Source organism: Ascaphus truei, chromosome 3 (assembly GCF_040206685.1).
Source record: "Ascaphus truei isolate aAscTru1 chromosome 3, aAscTru1.hap1, whole genome shotgun sequence".
NCBI classification, from domain to species: domain Eukaryota; kingdom Metazoa; phylum Chordata; class Amphibia; order Anura; family Ascaphidae; genus Ascaphus; species Ascaphus truei.
The window spans coordinates 186997398-187021646 of record NC_134485.1 but is presented as its reverse complement, the minus strand read 5'-3'; the positions used below and the strand labels follow the sequence as shown (position 1 = coordinate 187021646).

General features: G+C 47.5%; 1 protein-coding gene and 1 long non-coding RNA gene across 6 annotated transcripts in view; one reads left to right on the top strand and one right to left on the bottom strand.

The window, feature by feature from the left end:
* The window catches only part of SCML2 (Scm polycomb group protein like 2), a 136640-nt gene extending 129507 nt beyond the window's left edge, over window positions 1-7133 (bottom strand). For 2 of the 5 annotated variants that reach the window (XM_075589787.1, XM_075589791.1), the window contains exon 1: window positions 6929-7133. The gene's annotated coding sequence lies outside the window, so the exon portion shown is untranslated. Of the gene's footprint in view, window positions 1-6263; window positions 6285-6354; window positions 6481-6928 lie in introns of those variants that run through there. The other 3 variants (XM_075589788.1, XM_075589789.1, XM_075589790.1) reach the window with 2 other exon arrangements.
* An 11044-nt stretch (window positions 7134-18177) lies between these two features.
* Window positions 18178-23479, top strand: LOC142491000 (uncharacterized). The gene is made up of 4 exons (XR_012800212.1): window positions 18178-18327; window positions 21987-22055; window positions 22831-22910; window positions 23098-23479. It is a non-coding gene; the product is annotated as an uncharacterized LOC142491000 (long non-coding RNA).
* Window positions 23480-24249: the final 770 nt, after the last annotated feature.

Sequence of the window (24249 nt, the reverse complement as noted above, 5' to 3'; positions counted from 1 at the left end):
TCCATCAGTGTCACTGCCCCCACCTCTCCATCAGTGTCACTGCCCCCACTGCACACACCTCTCCATCAGTGTCACTGCCCCCACTGCACACACCTCTCCATCAGTGTCACTGCCCCCACTGCACACACCTCTCCATCAGTGTCACTGCCCCCACTGCACACACCTCTCCACCAGTGTCACTGCCCCCACTGCACACACCTCTCCATCAGTGTCACTGCCCCCACTGCACACACCTCTCCACCAGTGTCACTGCCCCCACCTCTCCACCAGTGTCACTGCCCCCACTGCCTCCACTGCCCCCTCCTCTCCACCAGTGTCACTGCCCCCACTGCACACACCTCTCCACCAGTGTCACTGCCCCCACCTCTCCACCAGTGTCACTGCCCCCACCTCTCCACCAGTGTCACTGCCCCCACTGCACACACCTCTCCACCAGTGTCACTGCCCCCACTGCACACACCTCTCCACCAGTGTCACTGCCCCCACTGCACACACCTCTCCACCAGTGTCACTGCCCCCACTGCACACACCTCTCCACCAGTGTCACTGCCCCCACCTCTCCACCAGTGTCACTGCCCCCACTGCACACACCTCTCCACCAGTGTCACTGCCCCCACCTCTCCACCAGTGTCACTGCCCCCACCTCTCCACCAGTGTCACTGCCCCCACTGCACACACCTCTCCACCAGTGTCACTGCCCCCACTGCACACACCTCTCCACCAGTGTCACTGCCCCCACTGCACACACCTCTCCACCAGTGTCACTGCCCCCACTGCACACACCTCTCCATCAGTGTCACTGCCCCCACTGCACACACCACTCCATCAGTGTCACTGCCCCCACTGCACACACCTCTCCCTCAGTGTCACTGCCAACACCTCTCCACCAGTGTCACTGCCCCCACCTCTCCACCAGTGTCACTGCCCCCACTGCACACACCTCTCCACCAGTGTCACTGCCCCCACTGCACACACCTCTCCACCAGTGTCACTGCCCCCACTGCACACACCTCTCCATCAGTGTCACTGCCCCCACTGCACACACCTCTCCATCAGTGTCACTGCCCCCACTGCACACACCTCTCCACCAGTGTCACTGCCCCCACTGCACACACCTCTCCACCAGTGTCACTGCCCCCACCTCTCCATCAGTGTCACTGCCCCCACCTCTCCATCAGTGTCACTGCCCCACCTCTCCATCAGTGTCACTGCCCCCACCTCTCCATCAGTGTCACTGCCCCCACTGCACACACCTCTCCATCAGTGTCACTGCCCCCACTGCACACACCTCTCCACCAGTGTCACTGCCCCCACTGCACACACCTCTCCACCAGTGTCACTGCCCCCACTGCACACACCTCTCCACCAGTGTCATTGCCCCCACTGCACACACCTCTCCACCAGTGTCACTGCCCCCACTGCACACACCTCTCCACCAGTGTCACTGCCCCCACTGCACACACCTCTCCACCAGTGTCACTGCCCCCACTGCACACACCTCTCCACCAGTGTCACTTCCCCCACTGCACACACCTCTCCACCAGTGTCACTGCCCCCACTGCACACACCTCTCCACCAGTGTCACTGCCCCCACTGCCCCCACCTCTCCACCAGTGTCACTGCCCCCACTGCACACACCTCTCCACCAGTGTCACTGCCCCCACCTCTCCACCAGTGTCACTGCCCCCACTGCACACACCTCTCCATCAGTGTCACTGCCCCCACTGCACACACCTCTCCATCAGTGTCACTGCCCCCACCTCTCCACCAGTGTCACTGCCCCCACTGCACACACCTCTCCACCAGTGTCACTGCCCCCACTGCACACACCTCTCCACCAGTGTCACTGCCCCCACTGCACACACCTCTCCACCAGTGTCACTGCCCCCACCTCTCCACCAGTGTCACTGCCCCCACTGCACACACCTCTCCACCAGTGTCACTGCCCCCACTGCACACACCTCTCCACCAGTGTCACTGCCCCCACCTCTCCACCAGTGTCACTGCCCCCACTGCACACACCTCTCCATCAGTGTCACTGCCCCCACTGCACACACCTCTCCACCAGTGTCACTGCCCCCACCTCTCCATCAGTGTCACTGCCCCCACTGCACACACCTCTCCATCAGTGTCACTGCCCCCACTGCACACACCTCTCCATCAGTGTCACTGCCCCCACTGCACACACCTCTCCATCAGTGTCACTGCCCCCACTGCACACACCTCTCCATCAGTGTCACTGCCCCCACTGCACACACCACTCCATCAGTGTCACTGCCCCCACTGCCCCCACCTCTCCACCAGTGTCACCGCCCCCACTGCCCCCACCTCTCCACCAGTGTCACTGCCCCCACTGCCCCCACCTCTCCACCAGTGTCACTGCCCCCACTGCCCCCACCTCTCCACCAGTGTCACTGCCCCCACTGCCCCCACCTCTCCACCAGTGTCACTGCCCCTACTGCACACACCTCTCCACCAGTGTCACTGCCCTCACTGCACACACCTCTCCACCAGTGTCACTGCCCCCACTGCACACACCTCTCCACCAGTGTCACTGCCCCCACTGCACACACCTCTCCACCAGTGTCACTGCCCCCACTGCACACACCTCTCCACCAGTGTCACTGCCCCCACTGCACACACCTCTCCACCAGTGTCACTGCCCCCACTGCACACACCTCTCCATCAGTGTCACTGCCCCCACTGCACACACCTCTCCACCAGTGTCACTGCCCCCACTGCACACACCACTCCATCAGTGTCACTGCCCCCACTGCACACACCTCTCCATCAGTGTCACTGCCCCCACTGCACACACCTCTCCATCAGTGTCACTGCCCCCACTGCACACACCTCTCCATCAGTGTCACTGCCCCCACCTCTCCATCAGTGTCACTGCCCCCACTGCACACACCTCTCCACCAGTGTCACTGCCCCCACTGCACACACCTCTCCACCAGTGTCACTGCCCCCACTGCCCCCACCTCTCCACCAGTGTCACTGCCCCCACTGCACACACCTCTCCACCAGTGTCACTGCCCCCACTGCCCCCACCTCTCCACCAGTGTCACTGCCCCCACTGCCCCCACCTCTCCACCAGTGTCACTGCCCCCACTTCTCCACCAGTGTCACTGCCCCCACTGCACACACCTCTCCACCAGTGTCACTGCCCCCGCCTCTCCACCAGTGTCACTGCCCCCACTGCACACACCTCTCCACCAGTGTCACTGCCCCCACTGCACACATCTCTCCACCAGTGTCACTGCCCCCACTGCCCCCACCTCTCCACCAGTGTCACTGCCCCCACTGCACACACCTCTCCACCAGTGTCACTGCCCCCACTGCACACACCTCTCCACCAGTGTCACCGCCCCCACTGCACACACCTCTCCACCAGTGTCACTGCCCCCACTGCACACACCTCTCCACCAGTGTCACTGCCCCCACCTCTCCATCAGTGTCACTGCCCCCACTGCACACACCTCTCCATCAGTGTCACTGCCCCCACTGCACACACCTCTCCATCAGTGTCACTGCCCCCACCTCTCCATCAGTGTCACTGCCCCCACTGCACACACCTCTCCATCAGTGTCACTGCCCCCACTGCACACACCTCTCCACCAGTGTCACTGCCCCCACTGCACACACCTCTCCACCAGTGTCACTGCCCCCACTGCACACACCTCTCCATCAGTGTCACTGCCCCCACTGCACACACCTCTCCACCAGTGTCACTGCTCCCACCTCTCCATCAGTGTCACTGCCCCCACTGCACACACCTCTCCACCAGTGTCACTGCCCCCACTGCACACACCTCTCCACCAGTGTCACTGCCCCCACTGCACACACCTCTCCACCAGTGTCACTGCCCCCACTGCCCCCACCTCTCCACCAGTGTCACTGCCCCCACTGCACACACCTCTCCATCAGTGTCACTGCCCCCACTGCACACACCTCTCCACCAGTGTCACTGCCCCCACCTCTCCATCAGTGTCACTGCCCCCACTGCACACACCTCTCCATCAGTGTCACTGCCCCCACTGCACACACCTCTCCACCAGTGTCACTGCCCCCACTGCACACACCTCTCCACCAGTGTCACTGCCCCCACTGCACACACCTCTCCATCAGTGTCACTGCCCCCACTGCACACACCTCTCCACCAGTGTCACTGCCCCCACCTCTCCATCAGTGTCACTGCCCCCACTGCACACACCTCTCCACCAGTGTCACTGCCCCCACTGCACACACCTCTCCACCAGTGTCACTGCCCCCACTGCACACACCTCTCCACCAGTGTCACTGCCCCCACTGCCCCCACCTCTCCACCAGTGTCACTGCCCCCACTGCCTCCACTGCCCCCACCTCTCCACCAGTGTCACTGCCCCCACCTCTCCACCAGTGTCACTGCCCCCACTGCACACACCTCTCCATCAGTGTCACTGCCCCCACTGCACACACCTCTCCACCAGTGTCACTGCCCCCACCTCTCCATCAGTGTCACTGCCCCCACTGCACACACCTCTCCACCAGTGTCACTGCCCCCACCTCTCCATCAGTGTCACTGCCCCCACTGCACACACCTCTCCATCAGTGTCACTGCCCCCACTGCACACACCTCTCCACCAGTGTCACTGCCCCCACTGCACACACCTCTCCACCAGTGTCACTGCCCCCACCTCTCCATCAGTGTCACTGCCCCCACTGCACACACCTCTCCACCAGTGTCACTGCCCCCACTGCACACACCTCTCCACCAGTGTCACTGCCCCCACTGCCCCCACCTCTCCACCAGTGTCACTGCCCCCACTGCCTCCACCAGTGTCACTGCCCCCACTGCCCCCACCTCTCCACCAGTGTCACTGCCCCCACTGCCTCCACCTCTCCACCAGTGTCACTGCCCCCACTGCACACACCTCTCCACCAGTGTCACTGCCCCCACTGCCCCCACCTCTCCACCAGTGTCACTGCCCCCACTGCACACACCTCTCCATCAGTGTCACTGCCCCCACTGCACACACCTCTCCACCAGTGTCACTGCCCCCACCTCTCCATCAGTGTCACTGCCCCCACTGCACACACCTCTCCATCAGTGTCACTGCCCCCACTGCACACACCTCTCCACCAGTGTCACTGCCCCCACTGCACACACCTCTCCACCAGTGTCACTGCCCCCACTGCACACACCTCTCCATCAGTGTCACTGCCCCCACTGCACACACCTCTCCACCAGTGTCACTGCCCCCACCTCTCCATCAGTGTCACTGCCCCCACTGCACACACCTCTCCACCAGTGTCACTGCCCCCACTGCACACACCTCTCCACCAGTGTCACTGCCCCCACTGCACACACCTCTCCACCAGTGTCACTGCCCCCACCTCTCCACCAGTGTCACTGCCCCCACTGCCTCCACTGCCCCCACCTCTCCACCAGTGTCACTGCCCCCACCTCTCCACCAGTGTCACTGCCCCCACTGCACACACCTCTCCATCAGTGTCACTGCCCCCACTGCACACACCTCTCCACCAGTGTCACTGCCCCCACCTCTCCATCAGTGTCACTGCCCCCACTGCACACACCTCTCCACCAGTGTCACTGCCCCCACCTCTCCATCAGTGTCACTGCCCCCACTGCACACACCTCTCCATCAGTGTCACTGCCCCCACTGCACACACCTCTCCACCAGTGTCACTGCCCCCACTGCACACACCTCTCCACCAGTGTCACTGCCCCCACCTCTCCATCAGTGTCACTGCCCCCACTGCACACACCTCTCCACCAGTGTCACTGCCCCCACTGCACACACCTCTCCACCAGTGTCACTGCCCCCACTGCCCCCACCTCTCCACCAGTGTCACTGCCCCCACTGCCTCCACCAGTGTCACTGCCCCCACTGCCCCCACCTCTCCACCAGTGTCACTGCCCCCACTGCCTCCACCTCTCCACCAGTGTCACTGCCCCCACCTCTCCACCAGTGTCACTGCCCCCACTGCACACACCTCTCCACCAGTGTCACTGCCCCCACTGCACACACCTCTCCACCAGTGTCACTGCCCCCACTGCCCCCACCTCTCCACCAGTGTCACTGCCCCCACTGCCTCCACCAGTGTCACTGCCCCCACTGCACACACCTCTCCACCAGTGTCACTGCCCCCACTGCACACACCTCTCCATCAGTGTCACTGCCCCCACTGCACACACCTCTCCACCAGTGTCACTGCCTCCACCTCTCCACCAGTGTCACTGCCCCCACTGCACACACCTCTCACAAGCAAGAGAGTCAATGGGCTCTACGTAAACAAATACACTTGGGGCAACACAGGTTGAACTCGATGGACAGGTCTTTTCTCAACCTCATCTGCTATATAACCACTAGGAGGTTGAGTGGGTAGTTGATCAGTAGAAGTGGTGGGATGGGCTGCATTTTACAATCAGTTTCTCCTCTGCCCACAGGATCCCATCAGGTGCTTCTAACTAACCCCTTGACTATTAACCTCAGCGCGAGCCACGGCGTGTGACCTCCCCCCCCCCCCCCCCCCCCCCGCGCGCTCAGTGGCCTGCAGCCGTCGGTGGGCAACGGCCATGAACGTTGTCGCGCGCCGGACAACGGCAGGTCACGTCAGCGACCTGCATACAAAAAAGCCGCGAGCGGACGGTTGGGAGTGGGAGCTGTCCGCAGTGACGGGCGGTTTCAAACGCTCCCCCTGTCACACAGACACCGCAGGGGGAGAGGAAGCGGCAACTCCTAACATGTACCCTGCTCTGTGCCAGGAGCAGTGCGTGGCGAGCCCCTTCCTGGAATTAGAAAGGGGTCAACATCGCAGCCGTCAAATAAGCGGGTGGAGATGGGCGATGTAAAGGCTGCTGCGATGCAGTGACCCGGCCGACTCAGGGGGGAGTGGTATGCATTAGTGGAGGAGCGCTTACCTTGGTAGCGGCGATCGCTCCGGCCAGGGAGAGTGGTTGATCCGAATGGGCTCGATCATGGAGTAGCTTTGCCGCCTCTTTATCGTCAACACCAACTCCGCTCCGGTGTCTTGTCAGGTTTCCCCCCCATCCCAAGAGGTGGCTCACGCCGCCGCCATGTTGTGTACATGCGCGCTCCAGGCAGCGTGGCTCGGACTGCGCTCCTCCCGCGTGCCGCGCGTGCACGAGGAGGGGGTGTGAAGGTGTCTCTGTCTCTGGCGGGCAGGAGCTGGCAAACTGTACTCAGAACAGGAAGGGTTAACCCCGGCTGCAAAACCGGAGCTAGGCAATCGCACCACATTGTGACGGTTCCCACAATGCGATTGTGTTGCATTTACAGATAGGGTGCAGTTTCTTTTCCTCCAGGACACTGTAATACATGACCCCCTGAGCCCCCTCTGTGTCTACATTTCGACCTTTCCACTGGACAGAATATTAAAGTATATTTCTGGTCCTAAGAAGTAGTATTGTACAACACAAAACAATAAATACATTTAACAAAATGGACAAGTATAGTAATAGGTTGCTATCCCCAAAAAAATCCACCTTTTCTTCAAAAAGAATAATCAAAAGAACAGAAAGTGCCCAACTACTTTCTAAAACGGTCTCAATTCAATTTTATTTGGGTCAATATAAAACCATTTACAAGTGTTACACAAATCAATGAATAGTGAGCCTTACTGCGTTTTATGTTCAGGGTTTAGCTGTTCTGATGACCTGAAACTTTATGGGCGTTGAGTCTGGACTTCACCACTTGTGATTAATGTGACAGAATTACTACTTGTGACTTTGACGTATGAACAAACTAACTGTCTGAAGATTTGTAAAGTTCCTTTATAGAGACTGGGGATGGAAATGCATAGGGAAGAAAGAATGGTTTTTAGCAGGACTGAAAAATTATAAATTTTCTGAAAAAAATCAGGGAGAGTTCATCACTATGAGCTGGAAACAGCTGCCATGTACATTATGAAATACAGTTCCTGTCTGGATTTTTTTTTTAAATAACTTGAAATGTGAAAAATTCTGACCTGAAGTATTGAGACTGTATCCAATAGTAAGGGGTATACATTTTTATGGGAAAGTATTAGTATACCCCACTCCATTAAAATTTATAAGTGTGTTGATGCAAAAAAAAAAGTGATAATGACTCCAATCTTAAAATCTGTGAAAATGTATATGTTTGTATTTCACAGACCTTCATTAACGAGAGGGGGCTTTTGTTGAGGAGAAAGTATGAAAGTTACACTTTTGGTTAAGTATCTGTCAATCTCCCTGAAAACAAGGGAAACTTGGGACCAGTAAACTAGTCTCAGAGCATGAAAAAACGTTTATATCCATTATTAAAAACATTACAAAAAAAAAAAAGATTTTACAGTTTCATAGGTGATTAGAGAAGTTTCATTCAACTCAGACATAACTCATAGAGGAACAAAAATCAAAACCAGAAATATTTAACATTTTACTTAACCTCACATGAGTCCTATTCCAGATTAGACTATATGTTTGTGAGACCCGATGTCCTGAAGGCCACCCAGAATGTGAAAATATGGCTCATTTCATGGTCAGATCATTCTCCAGTGGAGTTGAACCAAAAAAAGTGTATAAAAAGCTGCTAGACGCTAGACAAGAGCTCAGGAAACTCCAAATTTACAACATTGATAAAGCAATTAATTAAATGGATGAAACAAATATATTGCGATAAGGGAAACAAGGCTGACAGGCTACTTATTAATTACTTATTACAGGCAAACAAATTAAAAGGCTTAAAATCAAGTGCGAGAGTTATATCAATAAAATAAAACATATTGTGACATTACATACAATATACACATAGGAGGTAAGGATTGGAGAAACCCCTTCCACCACAAGGAGACCTCAAAAATTGCACTCGTGTATTTATTTATTTATTTATAAAATATTTTACCAGGAAGTAATACATTGAGAGTTACCTCTCGTTTTCAAGTATGTCCTGGGCTCAGAGTAAAACAAATAATACATGGTTACAAGTACAGTTACATAAATGAACAGGGTACACATTATATACAATACATTGCATGCACAGTTAAAGATAATATATATTATGGGCGTATGAAACAGTTACAGACCAGATTAAAATGTGAGACAGCCTTAGATTTGAAAGAACTTAAACTGGTGGTGGATGTGAGAGTCTCTGGTAGGTTGTTCCAGTTTTGGGGTGCACGGTAGGAGAAGGAAGAACGTCCGGATACTTTGTTGAGCCTTGGGACCATGAACAGTCTTTTGGAGTCTGATCTCAGGTGATAAGTGCTGCAAGTGGTAGGGGTGAGGAGCTTGTTCAGGTAGCTGGGTAGCTTGCCCATGAAGAATTTAAAGGCAAGACAGGAAAGGTGAACTTTGCGCCTAGACTCTAGTGTTGACCAATCTAGTTCTTTGAGCATTTCGCAGTGATGTGTGTTGTAGTTGCATTGGAGAACAAAACGACAAATTGAATTGTAGAGGGTGTCAAGTTTGCTAAGGTGGGTTTGAGGTGCCGAGCCATATACTATGTCTCCATAGTGTATGTGTAGTACTCAAATGGAGGATAACATTGATCCAGGATACACATTATCCTATACTGCCAGTCATAGTGATTGGAAAAAGCAAAAATAATAAATCCTTAATAGTTATCTACAAAAACCACAGGGTGTAATATACAAGGAAAGTTTAAAATTACGGCAGTGGAATATGACTAAAAAATGGAGAGTACTAATATGTGGGAAGATATTCTTAATTCCCACAGGGTTAATACTCCCTGAGTAAAGAACTTCCACCACAGTTAATCACAGTACAGGGAATTGAAATATAACTGCGTAGCAGATGTGTCCAGGGGATATTACCCTCTAGGTATAGACACTCAAAGATACACTTGCCCACAATGTATGATGCATGAGTCAGATATCAAAAATGTATCTGTAAGAGGACATGTGCAGAGGTACGCAATGGAGACTTTTTTAAGGTGAAATTAATATAAGGCTTTTTTGTGCCTGCCGCTTTAAACACAGCAAACATAAGAGAAATAGTGAGCCAAACAAAACCTGCTCCACTTTGGCATATATGTATCCTTTAATTCCAGCCCTTTTTAACTGGGTGGCTACCCAAGCTATTCATCAGCCCAAGTCATATAGATATATATAGACAACAGTCATTGAAAAATAAAGTCTTATCTGTTTGCTGGGTTGCTGCCTTTTCTCCGGATAATCAGCATCCAGGTTTAGAAGTCTTATTTCTCAGCTCCAGACATCTGTGTTCCCTCGGTCAGTCTCACCTGTGAGACTCAGGAACCTCTGCTCTGTTTCCTAGTTCAGCTCACGTGTGAGCTCAGGAAGAATCTCCCTTCCTGTCTCAAAGGCAGGCCTCTCTATCTAACCTCTAATCAGCCAGGTGAAGTTGGTTAACTGCTGGATCCAATTAACCAACACACTGCTGGATTAGCGGCATATTCTGAACAGGGATAAATTCCCCTGTTACATACCTCCCCTGTTTGTGGGAAGCTCGGGCTTGCCACGGCCTAAGCCCATCCTTCCACTCTCATTCAAGATCTTTCTGTGACTTAAATGAGAGTGGATGGAGAAAGAGAACCCTCAGTCCCGCTGGGATTGGAGCCCTGTCTCCAGTTTATTTGTGTCTCCTCCCGAAGGTGCTGGAGCTCAGCACTCCTCAGACGCTCGAGGAGGACTTTTCCCAAGTATCTTCTTTCTGAGTGCGTGGTCATGAGATTTCCCTTGCATAGGGCGCTGCAGGAACATCTGAATACCCAGTACGTACCCACAGAGCAGTATGAGGAGCTAAAGGCCACGCTGCATGTCTTCAGAGTATCATTGGAGGCGGAGCTTCGATACCAGGTGACTCTGTATGAGAAGGAGCGTGAGAAGGCTCAGAACCTGGAGCAAGAGCTGAAGAGACAGGGAGACTGTTCCATTCCCTTGAGTCAGTACACCAAGGAGAAAACAGACGCAACGGCAACCTTGACAACAAAAATTTCAGAGCTCCAGAATATGAAGGAGACACTGATACAGACTCAGAGAAAGCAAAGTGCGCAGATAAATTCCCTGAGAAGAGACTTGCAAGACGCACTTTAACAGAGTGAGACTCTGCAGACCAGTAACTTACAGATTCCTCCAATACGGGAAAAGGTATTGGCTCTGCCCAAGGACTGGTATCCCACAGTAACTAATGCCCGTGAGGACAAGGGTACAGTGAGAGTTGGGGACTCCACGCACCTTCAAAACAAGATTACGAAGTTTGAGCCACCTAAGAAAGCACTAGCCAAACCTGCAGCTGCCCAACAGGCAACAAACAGAGGTAGGAGTGCAGAATCAAAGCCAGAAGAATCCTTAGCTGAGGAAGCTGAAAAGATAGGACGTTCTCTGGAAAGGGAGGTGGAGGTGCAACTCAGTCCCAAAGAAGCTGAACTGGCGACTCCGTTGTGTGGAGGAGGTGCAGAAAGACCGCTTCAAGAGCGGAAAACTCTAAGGGCTAGTCCTAACTGCTCTACAACTGTTGACATACAGTGTGTCTACAAAAAGAAGAGTGCCCGACGCAACGGAAATCTTATGACCGTGCACTCAGTAAAAAGACTTTACTTGGAAAAAGTCCTCCTCGAGCGACTGAGGAGTGCTGATCTCAAGCACCTTCGGGAGGAGACAAAAATAAACTGGAGAAAGGGCTCCAATCCCAGCGGGACAAAGGGTTCTCTTCCTCCATCCACTCTCATTCAAGTCACAGAAAGATCTCGAATGAGAGTGGAGGGATGGGCTTTGGCCGTGGTAAGCCCGAGCTTCCCACAAACAGGGGAGGTATGTAACAGGGGACTTATCCCTGTTCACAAATGTGCCTCTAATCCAGCAGTGTGGTGGTTAACTGCCTGTAGGCAATTAACTAACACCACCTGGCTGATTACAGGTGGTAGAAAAAGCCTGCCTCTGAGACAGGAAGTGAGACTCCTTAGCTCAAACCTGAGCTGAACTAGGAGACAGAGCAGAGATTCCTTAGTCCACAATTGGGCTGAACCAAGGAAGGACAGATGTCTTGAGCGACAAGCTGACCACAAGACAAAGGGGACAAGATTCTAACCTGGAGCCCAGAGATTGCCTTAGCACACACGGGTGCAGATCCAAGAGAGCAGAGAAGCTTCCCCTGCAGCAGCCCAGCTAACAGATAAGACTTTTCGTATAAGACTTTATTTTCCAATGACTGTTGTCTGTATATATATATATATCTATATGACTTGGGCTGATGAATAGCTTGGGTAGCCACCCAGTTAAAAGGGGCTGGAATATAAGGATACATATATGCCAAAGTGGAGCAGGTTTTGTTTGGCTCACTATTTCGCTTATGTTGATTTTTTGCTGTGTTTAAAGCGACAGGCACAATAAAGCCTTGTTTTAATTTCACCTTACAACAGTCTCCATTGTGTACCTCTGTACATGTCCTCCTTGGCGCTGGTCTCTGCCGTTCAGTGCAAGGTGTAGTATGTGAATTGAAAATACAAAAAAGAACAATATATAGTATCACACAGTAAAAATAATACACTCTAACATCCATATAATAATGGCCATTTAGTGATGAAAGAATCTAGGGCTCTATGCAGTAAGCGTTGATAAGGTTTTTTTCGCCATTTTATAGCCAAAATTGGGTTTGAGATTCAGTAAGCGCCGATATGTGCTTGATTTCGGCAGGTTTCGTAGCCGATAATTTTGTTATGGCCAGTCTGCTGCCGATAAGCCTGTTTTCGGCACTTATCACCACTTTTTTAATTCGGCTGGATTCAAGTAGCAAAATCAGCTTATCGGGGCTGATCGGCACTAAGAAATTGAGACTTTATGGCCAATTTCTCCCGCCAACTAAAGTTGGCAAGTTGGAGGGGAGAACGATCGCTAAGGCTGCCGGAACGGCACTTAGAAAAAAAAAATCATCTGTACATCAATGGAGTCAATGGAGCGGGGACGTATAACATTATAGTACTGTTTACGTTCCATTGCTCACAATACAAATGTGATTAGCATTACAGTGTGGGGGCATTCACTGCATTGTGTCACACCTGACGTGTATTATTTGATTTACATTGTACTTTTATATGTTTTCATCATTTGCGTGTCACATTACTCATCATGTGATGATGTGTCAAGGGAAAATCCTATACTCAACTCTTAAAGGAGAACCTCACATCATATCACACATTTTACTGAACTGAGCGACAATTCTTTATATGATGTTACACATGTCACACATATAACACATCCACCGTATATTCATGTTGCTTTACATTACACAATGCTTGTAATGTGTAACGCATCTTTAAACGTTCATGTACATCTTTCTTCTCATGTTTACATGTACTTTGGGTCCTCCTTTTTTTCATGACGTCAGTTATTGGACACTCAATCACATTGCATGTTCACATTGTAACCGTTGCATTACAAGCACTTCAACCTAACTTGTACACACATGTACAGTAATTAATCATTGTGACACCTTTCAAACTGATTCTATAGCAACTATCCTCATTACATAAATGTATGCATATGCACACGAGAATTCATTGTTGTGAACATGTGACAATAACATGGCTAATTACACATGTTACAGCAAACTTTTTCCACGTCAATCTCAGGCTTTTTGTCTAATTACATGACTGACTGTTGCGTTCAGAAGTGTTACATGCATTGCACATTACACTAATAATTTTCAACCAATGTTTGTACAAAGCTTCACGTTACATCAGTGTCAAATATCATGATTCCCTGCTGAATACACAGAACAAATACTTCTTAGATCAAATGGAGACAGCTTGGGAGCCAAGTACTTTAATATGTTAATGTAACACCTTGCATTTTACTATGTCACCTGACATCATCACATACCTATTTAAAGGACGCCCATTACCTGCTCATTCACAGCTACTCATTTCAAAATGTTGCGATTGTTTAGGAGACGTCGGAACATTCTTTTGCATGACATGCTTGCTGATGAAGAGAATGACATAGGGCAAGGGAGGGACAGAGCCAGGGACAGGCACGTGGATACGACAGGGACAGGGAGAGGGACAGGCCGAGGGAGAGGTAGAGGGACAGGAGATCAGAGGAGAAGACAGAGGAGACAAGTTGTGCCTCGTCCGCGTGTGTACAGGGAGAGAACCCTGTTAGATGGGATGAGTGAGGAGGAGATAGTAAGTCGCTATCGTTTGAGTTCAGCAGCAATCTTATCTCTTTATGAAGAGATAAGGGGAGATTTAGATTTTTTGACAGCCAGAGGTCGTGCAGTCCCTGGGCTTGTTAAAATGCTGTGCTCATTACATTATCTTGCTTCCGCGTCATTCCAGACAACAGTGGGCATAGTGGGCGGGGTCTCGCAATCTACATTCTCGCGGGCCTTTACCCAGTTCCTCTATGCACTCAATAGATGCGCTAGGAATTATATTCATTTTCCTACAGAGGCGACAGAGTGGCTGGAAGTCAGGAATGGCTTTTATAACATAGCAGGGATACCATGTGTGCTGGGTGCAATCGATTGCACACATGTTGCTTTGATTGCACCTAGTCAGAGTGAGCATGTTTACCGCAATCGTAAGCACTACCATTCACTGAATGTACAGGTGGTATGTGATGCCACGATGAGGATAATGCATGTGGTACCCAAATTCCCTGGTTCAGTCACGATTTCTCTATCCTGAGGAACTCTTCAGTCTTCCATGCTTTCGAAGAGGGACATTTTGAACATGGTTGGCTGCTGAGTGAGTACATATTTGGATGTTGTAACACTAAACACATATTTGTTTAGGAATGTTTTCATTGTAGAATCTTATAACTAATGTAAGCTTATGTGTGCTCCATTGATTATAGGTGACTCAGGATACGGAATTAGGCCGTGGCTCTTGACTCCGGTGCTAAACCCTCAAACTGAAGCAGAGGAGAGGTACAATGCAGCCCATATATCTACAAGATCTGTTATAGAGAGGACATTTGGCCTACTCAAGACCAGATTTAGGTGTCTGGACAGAACTGGTGGGGCTCTTCAATACAAGCCACAAAAAGTGTCAGATATTATCCTTGCCTGTTGCATTTTGCACAATGTGGCACTCAGACACAATGTACAATCAGACATAGCTGAGCCTTTGGTAGAGGAGCATCCCACCCATTTCGCTGATGAAAATGAACAAACAGCCAGTGGTGGCCAGACACGCCAGAATCTCATACAATCGTTTTTTTCTTGTAAGTACAAACATATATGTTCCTAGTACTACTTTTATATATTAATTATAATATATTAACAATAATTTTATTTTATATAACCTTCTGTTAGGACACAGATGAATATGGGTTGCACACCTTTCTTTTCTCTGCTGTCTGCACAAAGGGATGTGGCACCGGTATGTTATTGTTGCACAGGTTATATAATCCCTCTTCCATTGTAAATTAGTTGTGTGTATGTGAATACAACTGGTGTAACAAATCAGTAATATTTTAGCATTGTGTTGTTCCTTATGCAAACACAATACACATAGTATGGCCATAGTCATTCATTCTTGCAGTATGGTTACATACAATGTTATTGTTGCAGTGTAACATGTACATCCATATGATGTGTACACCAGGCTGGTTTACATTTTGAATGTGAAAAAATATACATGGTGTTGCACATTTAACACCAAATACACACTTTGCTGTATTGCTTACGGTACTGAAGATGGCATGTCAATGTTTGCAATTTATATATTGTTCCATTGTATTATAGGTATATCTCCAGTATGACTGATCATGGTATGTATATTTGCTGACATCTGTCATAAGATGTGCCTACCTCAATATTCGTATAATTAATTGAAGTAAAAACCCAACATATTGGTAAATGATAAATGTTACATACATGTACTTTCTGTATCATGTACATGCATTTAGCTACTATTGAGGTTTCATGTGCATTGTATTATAAAATGATTATTCCCATTTCATCACATTTAATGTATGTTCCCTTATAAATTCCATTAATGTAATATAGAGGTGTTTGGAGAGAAGGGGATAACTGTTGATATTTTTTTACTTACGGGAGGTCATTAATCACGGATGCAATTGAGTGATAATAACACTCCATGCATGAATGCCTGTAATCACAACAATGCGTTGTACATCTTATATTTAGCAATGTAGGTGATTATTAATGCTATAAATTATTTATCAACATTAATTAAACATTGTCACATGTGTATGTATAAGTCACACATGTGTGTTGATGTGACCTACATGTAACAAGTGTCAAACTGTAAACAAAAACACAATTGTGTCACAAATGTTACTGTAATTTTGCATTAATAATTTCCCACAATGACAATGTTGTTAATATATTTGGAATGTCATTGACGTCACTTCATCATTATCATGATGATAATTAACAAGTATTCTCAAAATATAAACGTCAATCACGTGCACATTAGCATAGGCACACTTTTTAAGACAACTGTTTGTGTCTGTATCAATTTGTGTATGATCCATGTATAACACCGACAAATGATAACAGCAGGTTTATTATGGTAGCTTATATCATCATATTGACTGTACTATGTATGTGTTGAACGTTTAATAAACACAGTAAACTATAGTTAGTCTGGTACATGAAATATACACATAAACGTACTTGATTACATGATGTTGACGTAATATTCATAAAATCATGCATTGTAGGTGAACACAACATCTTGCCAATAACATTATTTGCAACAGCCCCAAACCATTTTATCAACATACCCATGTTACAAGAGATTTTTAACAAGAAATGGCTAGTTGGTTGTAAGTGTCCTTTACATAGTTTCGACAGTCATACGTTCCATTACACAATAGAATACACAAATGTGTTTGCAGAGTGGGAATGGTTGTTATATATAAAACACACCATGGCATATAATGTTAGTACTAATTAAAGAACACTCAATAAATGTTCTAACTGCACTGTTTAGCAACATCATTATGTTAATTAAGTGCTTATGCAATATAGGCATAATGGTATCACATTTTTAATTGTTTGTTAATAAGCGCTGCAAGCAATATAAAATTAGTTCCATATGTAGTATAGTAGTCGGTGGCTCCTCCTCACAATCATCTCATATAACGTTAGACTCTTCAGAAATCATACATTGATCCGATTGAATCTTCCCCGACATCTCTGAAATACAGCAAACACATGATGGTCAAAGAGGGCACCTTAATATATATGTATCCGTGACAACGCGTTACACATCTCTATATGATTGTGTATATACACACGTCAGTCACTTATATGTTAGAAGTACAAGTTTACAAGTATACATCATTATGTATCCTTTTGTTCATTTCGTAGCACGCATAACTATGTATATGAACTTTACGTTGGCTGTATACTTAAAAATGTGCGCGCACATCTTACTGTGCGCACGCACTTCACGCTTGGGTCGACAAAGTGTTAGCGCATGCGCAAAACAATGCGTACGTTGTGCGTTCAATACATGTTGTAAATACCATTAACCATATAATATTTATTTCAAATACAATGAAGGCGAAACTACATTCGTTCTAAACGAGTACATCTCTAATCTTTTTAAACAGACGTGTGTGGACGGAAAGCACGGCCGATCACACAATGCGCAAATCCAATACGTGTGACGTCATGTTAAGCCAGCGTGAAGCGCACACAAACACTCCTCCCACAGAATTAACATTGGGCTAACGCACAGTGCACGCCCACAAACACAGACGCGCACGCATTACACAGTGCAGTGACCGTAACTATAACAAACCGACACAGCCAATAGGCTTTGACGCGCGCACGTCGGTTGGGGGCGGGCCTTACATCCGTAATCCTTTTTAAGGACGCCTTGGCACATGACAAGGGTCCCACGTCATACGTGGCCGACCCGTTTTTTTTTTAGATGTTGCATGATAAACAAACAGGTGTGTGTTACAGTTATGGTAACATGTTGCTATTATATGTTTTAAGAGATAGGAAAGTAGGTATATTTATTCCGTGAGCAATGTGTACTAATCTTTCTGGTTCTACTATATTGTAATAGGAAACAATGTGTTTGTGATCGCTACATGTTATGCAGTCTGCAATGTTACGCTGTATCCACGCATTTAAAGTAAAAATGGTGGTTAGAAAAAAAAAAACTTTGAACGGTGAGTCAACGCATAACAATTGTTATATTTACCATTCTTGTAGAAGTAACACTTCGTCTGCCTGCAACTGGTCGCTCCAGAAAGACAATGCATTTGCATCCATGGTTGACCCAACCGCTGAATCCTGTATGACACACATCTCCTCCATGAGGCGCTCATAGGAATCGCCACTGCCTTCTTCAAACAATTGGTCCGGAGGTACGTTCATTTCTTCGGGTACCCATTCGAATGCGTTTGCAGCAGAAAGGCTTGGTAAAAAATCATAGTAGTTATGTTCTTGTAGAATGTGTGTTTCAGGAATGGAGGGTAAAGATATTGCAGCAGGTATCGATTCACACGGAACAGTAGTAGCGGATCCATTGCTATTGTTATTAGGAATAAATATGCTATTTATCAGAAGATATGTGCCGTGTTCCATGGTGATTTTAAATTGCGGTGCAATCTGCCAAAAACCATACCTTTCATGTAGGTTATCCTGCACACGTTCAAAACATTCATTAGTTGATAAAGTGAATCTTACAGAGGATTTAAAATTTCGCGCCCGCCCAGGTTCTTGGTAATAAGGATACTTTGTTCTAATCAAATCATAGATCTGGCCCACGTTGGCTTTGTGTTCCGCAGTTGATATGATAGCCTCCGCAATCATAATTTCATACCCTTTGTGTGGATGGCTGTTCAGAATGAAATCCTCACCCATTGCAGCTTCAGAAATAATGTGAGTGGACTTCTATGTTCTGTGTTCAGAATGTGAAACTATTTCAATGTTATCTATTTTGTGTGTTTCAATTCAAGGTCAGGATAAAAGTTACATCTTTTACTCCTTTTTCCAAACACCAATTTGGTAGTGTAGAAATAATTGCCAGACATTTGTGGTTTCTGATTGCCATTTCACTGTGAAAGGCACATTAAGCTATTTTTATCTACTTTCTCAAAACAAGTGTAGAATTTTAATTAAAAAACAATGTGGGTGAGGAAAGAAACAGTGTTACCATTATGAAAATAGTGCTTACACAGACATATAATGAGATATACACACACACACCTGCAAATGTTTTTGTCTGGTTTTTTTGCTACATTTCACTGTGTATCTTTCAGTTTGGTTAACTCCCTGTCTGCATCAGAGTTTAACGTGTGTATATGTAGATATATATATATATCTCATAAACACATACATATATATATATATATATATAGTACAATATACATATGTATATGTCTCTAAAACCAACCTTTAAATGTGTGTGTATATTACAATATTTAAGGGCTTATATGTAAAGAGGGATTTTTATATTGTTCAGATTTAATTAAATGTTAAAATATTTAAGGGTTACTATGTTTGATGGGCTGTTACATTCACCTGTGTGCAATTGTGATTTACCATCAAACAAGGCCTTTTTTGAGTTTAGAAGGGCTGTAGTGTTACAACCAATAATATATCTATGTAATCCAGTTCTACACAGAACATATTGATGGCAGTAAGTAGGCCTTGTATGAAACCTATTTAAATGGTGATAAACATGAGTGAATTATGTGAATAATAATTATTTTAGGCCCATACTGTTATAGGCTCACAGTAAGTATATTTCACAAACATTAGGCCTGTATTATTATAATACTGTGTTTTGACAAGGAAGCATGAAGTGTATGTTTTCAGAAAATACATCTGTACCAGTTTAGATAGTTAAAATAATATGTATATATGTATATATGTATATATATGTATATATATATATATATATATATGTATATATATGTATATATATATATATATATATATGTATATGTGTATATATATCTTATACTATATTAGTGAAAGCACTGTATGCCTGCCTGCCTGCCTGCCTGGATGGATGTCCGGTGTCCCTAGGGGAAATCTCATTGGTCCCTTGGCCCGCCCCCGCACACCTCTCATTGGCCTGAGGCGGAGTGACGGGCCAAAGGACACACAGGGACACACACACACACACACACAGGGACACACACACACACGGACACGGACGGGGACACACGCACACAATCCCCTCCCGGTGCCCCTCACTCTCCCCCGTCAGCTGGACCGCACCTCAACTTCCACACACCCCCCACCCTCCCTGTGCCTGAACTTACCCGGAGTCCCGTGTACACACACACACACACATTCCCACCCCCCCCAAGCTCACACACCTCACCCCCCCCAAGCTCATCCCCCCCCAAGCTCACACCCCCCCCACCCCCCCAAGCTCACACCCCCGCGCCGCTACAGTCAGCGGGGGAGCGGAGCGAGCGCCCGGGACACACGCTGGGGAGCGGCCACAACACGCGGCCTCCCGCCTCACATCCACGTGGGAGCGGCCGGATGAGTGAGGCAGCGGCCGGATCAGTGAGGCAGCGGCAGGATGAGTGAGGCAGCGGCAGGACGGGTGAGCTCCCCCCCCCCTCCACATGCTACGTGCTGCTCTTGCCCCTCTGCTCCCGGCTCCCCCCTGTCACCGCGTGACAGGCCGCGGGACGTGAGATGGGATGCCCCTCCGGTCCCGGCTCCCCCCTGTCGCCGCGGGACGTGAGATGGGAGGGGGGATGCCCCTCCGCTCCCGGTTCTCCCCTTTCACCGCCTGACAGGCCGTGGGACGTGAGATGGGAGGGGGGATGCCCCTCCGTTCCCGGCTCCCCCCTGTCACCGCGTTACAGGCCGCGGGACGTGAGATGGGAGGGAGGGATGCCCCTCCGGTCCCCGCTTCACCTTCTCCCCACCGTTGTCCCCGCTGCCTGCGCAGGAGGAGGGGGGGGGGAGCGGGTGTTGGTGCTGGTGTGTGTAATTGTGTGAGACTGTGTGTGAGTGTCTGTGACTGTGTGTAAGTGTGTTTAAGTGTCTGTGACTGTGTGAAACTGTGTGTAAGTGTCTGTGACTGTGTGTGACTGTGTGTGACTGTGTGTAACTGTGTGTGACAGTGTGTGTAAGTGTTTCACAGTGTGAGAGTGTGTGAGTGTGTGTAAGTCTGTGTAAGTGTCTATGACTGTGTGAAACTGTTTGAAACTGTGAAAGTGTGTGTGACTGTGTGTGAGTGTGTGTAACTGTCTGTGATTGTCTGTAACTGTGTGTGTGTGTGTGTGTGTGTGTGTGTGTGTGTGTGTGTGTGTGTGTGTGTGTATGTGTGTGTGTGTGTGTGTGTGTGTGTGGTGCACTGTGCAGTGTGAGCAATGAGCAGTGTGTCAGTGTGTGCAGTGTGAGCAATGACCACTGTGTGTGCAGTGTGAGCAGTGTGTGTGCAGTGTGCAGTGTGTGTCAGTGTGAGCAGTGTGTGTGCAGTGTGTGCAGTGTGAGCAATGAGCACTGTGTGCAGTGTGAGCAATGAGCAGTGTGTCAGTGTGTGCAGTGTGACCAATGAGCAGTGTGTGTGCAGTATGCAGTGTGTGTCAGTCTGAGCAGTGTGTGTGCAGTGTGACCATTGAGCAGTGTGTGTGCAGTATGCAGTGTGTGTCACTGTGTGCAGTATGTGAACAGTGTGTGTGCAGTGTGCAGTGTGTCAGTGTGAGCAATGAGCTGTGTGTGTGTGCAGTGTGAGCAGTGAGCAGTGTGTGTGCAGTGTGCAGTGTGTGTCAGTGTGACCAGTGTGTGTGCAGTGTGTGTCACTGTGAGCTGTGTGTGCGCAGTGTGCGTCAGTGCGACCAATGAGCAGTGTGTGTGCAGTGTGCAGTGTGTGTGCAGTGTGCAGTGTGAACAATGAGCAGTGTGTGTCAGTGTGAGCACGGTTCACATCCCGGGCAACGCCGGGTCTCTCAGCTAGTATGTATATATATATATATATATATACATACACACTGTGTGTGTGTGTACATATATCCATACATACTACATATATATTACTAAACATTCACAGATATGTTCTTGAAACCAGTACTCATACATGATGAAAGGACAACATTACGAATGTTCAAGCAAGGTGAAGGTAAGTAATATTTTACACTTAATCCTGCTGTACACGGACAATAAAGATGTTAGCAGTTAAATAGATGTTTGTTTTTAATTGCATGTGAATAATATTAACATGCAATGATTACATCAAATAACTATCAAACACACCCAAATACAAGGTTTTGCAGGTAAGTCAATGGCAGCTTCTCTAAACATAGCAACTGGGTCATGTTGGACCATTACTGAACAGATGATTAATACATAAATATTAATAACAGTATTCATTCATTAGGACTGTTAACATTTCCAAAACTTCACGTGTACAAGGACATACTTGAATGTTTGGAAAAAACAGGTCTTCAGCATACATACAATATTCATTAGATAATCTGAAGTCAACAAAACAAGGCCAAAGACATATTTACTTAATTATAACATTTATTATTTTTTTTCCTTTTGAGAGCGAGTCACAGGCCTGCTTGTTGTCTCTTGGATTTTTCTTTTTCGTTTAGCTACAACTTTAGGCACAACAGAGCCAGTTTGAGTGGCCTGTGGCACTTCACGGGCAGGGCTTGTGGCCAGTGACTGTTCACGGGCAGGGCTTGTGGCCAGTGACTGTTCACGGGCAGGGCTTGTGGCCAGTGACTGTTCACGGGCAGGGCTTGTGCCCACTGACACATGTGACCAAGTTGGTACACAGTGCACAACTGTTGGTTGGTCCGTTTCATGTTTGGGTTTTTTGGTTTGTGTCCAAAAACTGGTCAGTAGTAACTGCTTGTGCATTTTTGTTTTTGGCGCCTCCTTTGTAGGTGTCAGCTCCAGAATTTCTACAGATGGCAGCGGTAGGATGTTGTCAGGAACATGCAGAGAACTTTCAGCTACTTTACCGGTAACATCCCGACCTGGGGAATGAACATCAGATGACTGGGGTGAAAAAGTAGTAGCATGTAAACATCCATCCTCTGATGGTGTAAAGCTGAATGGATGTGCTGCTGTAGTCATTCTCAAGTGATTAGCTTGAGTTAGCTGAACAACTATTGCTTCTAAAGACGTGTTCATTTTTTGCATTTGTTTAGGCACTTCAATGAACACTCGATGGAGATGTGACAATTGTGATATCGTTTCTTCCTGCAGTGATATCATCCTTTCGTGCACTGACATCAGATCTGAATGGCGAATATTTTCTGCTTCAACAATTTTTTCCTCAGAAGCAACTATTGCATCGTATGTGTTACTTGATGGACGATTTGCCTGTGTAACTCTTTCAATGGGAACCTCGTCATGGTCACTTGATTGCATTTCTGTGTCTATGGCGGCATCATCATCATCATCATCATGTGCTATAAATAAATGTACACATTATGAAATGGCATGTTAATCTCTGCTGTTTTACTATGTAATTATACTCTGTGATAACTAACACCTAACATGTTTCCATACGTTTTATAACGTCACATTAAAAACTACCTTGACTTACGAATTATGTTTGGACTCAGTATGAAATAAGAATGAATGAAAAGTTGCTCAAAACTCACAACTCCTACATGATACTTAACATCACAAACACAATACATGTTGTCTTAAAAAACTTCATTTTTACTGACACTAAGTAATCCTATTTAAAGAACATGTGCAAAACAAATAATGAACATGACAACATAACATATAGAAGTGAACATATTATATGTCCACCACCTCATACACTCCCCTTCCAGGTGTGATGAGTGGAACAAAGATGTACAAACAGCGCTTGTGCAAACAACAAATGATAAAACCTTAGATAAATTGTCCAAATGGTAGTCCTGGAGCTGCCTGTGGAGATTGTTCTGGTATCTTGCACCCAGACTTGGATTTGTGGAAGAAAGCAACCTCCTCTGGCGCTGAGGTGGGGACTTGAAATTTCTTCTATTAGACTGTGACCTCAGGAAAAAGAAAAAGACAAAACATGCAGGAAGCCTGCAATGGTGTATTACCCAAGGGATGACAATATGTATATATAAGGAGCAATTTATTATAGAATTAAAATAATCATAGAATAATCATAAAATGCAATGTTATACACATAATATTAATAAAATAGATTAACAAGTGCCTTGCACTGGGTGGTGATGTGGACAAGTGCTTGAGCACTGTCACAGCTGGAGACTTGGGGATTGATCCAAGATCTCTTTCTTTGCTCCGCCTGGTAAAAATTGAAAACCTACTCACCAGATGTGCACTTGTTAATC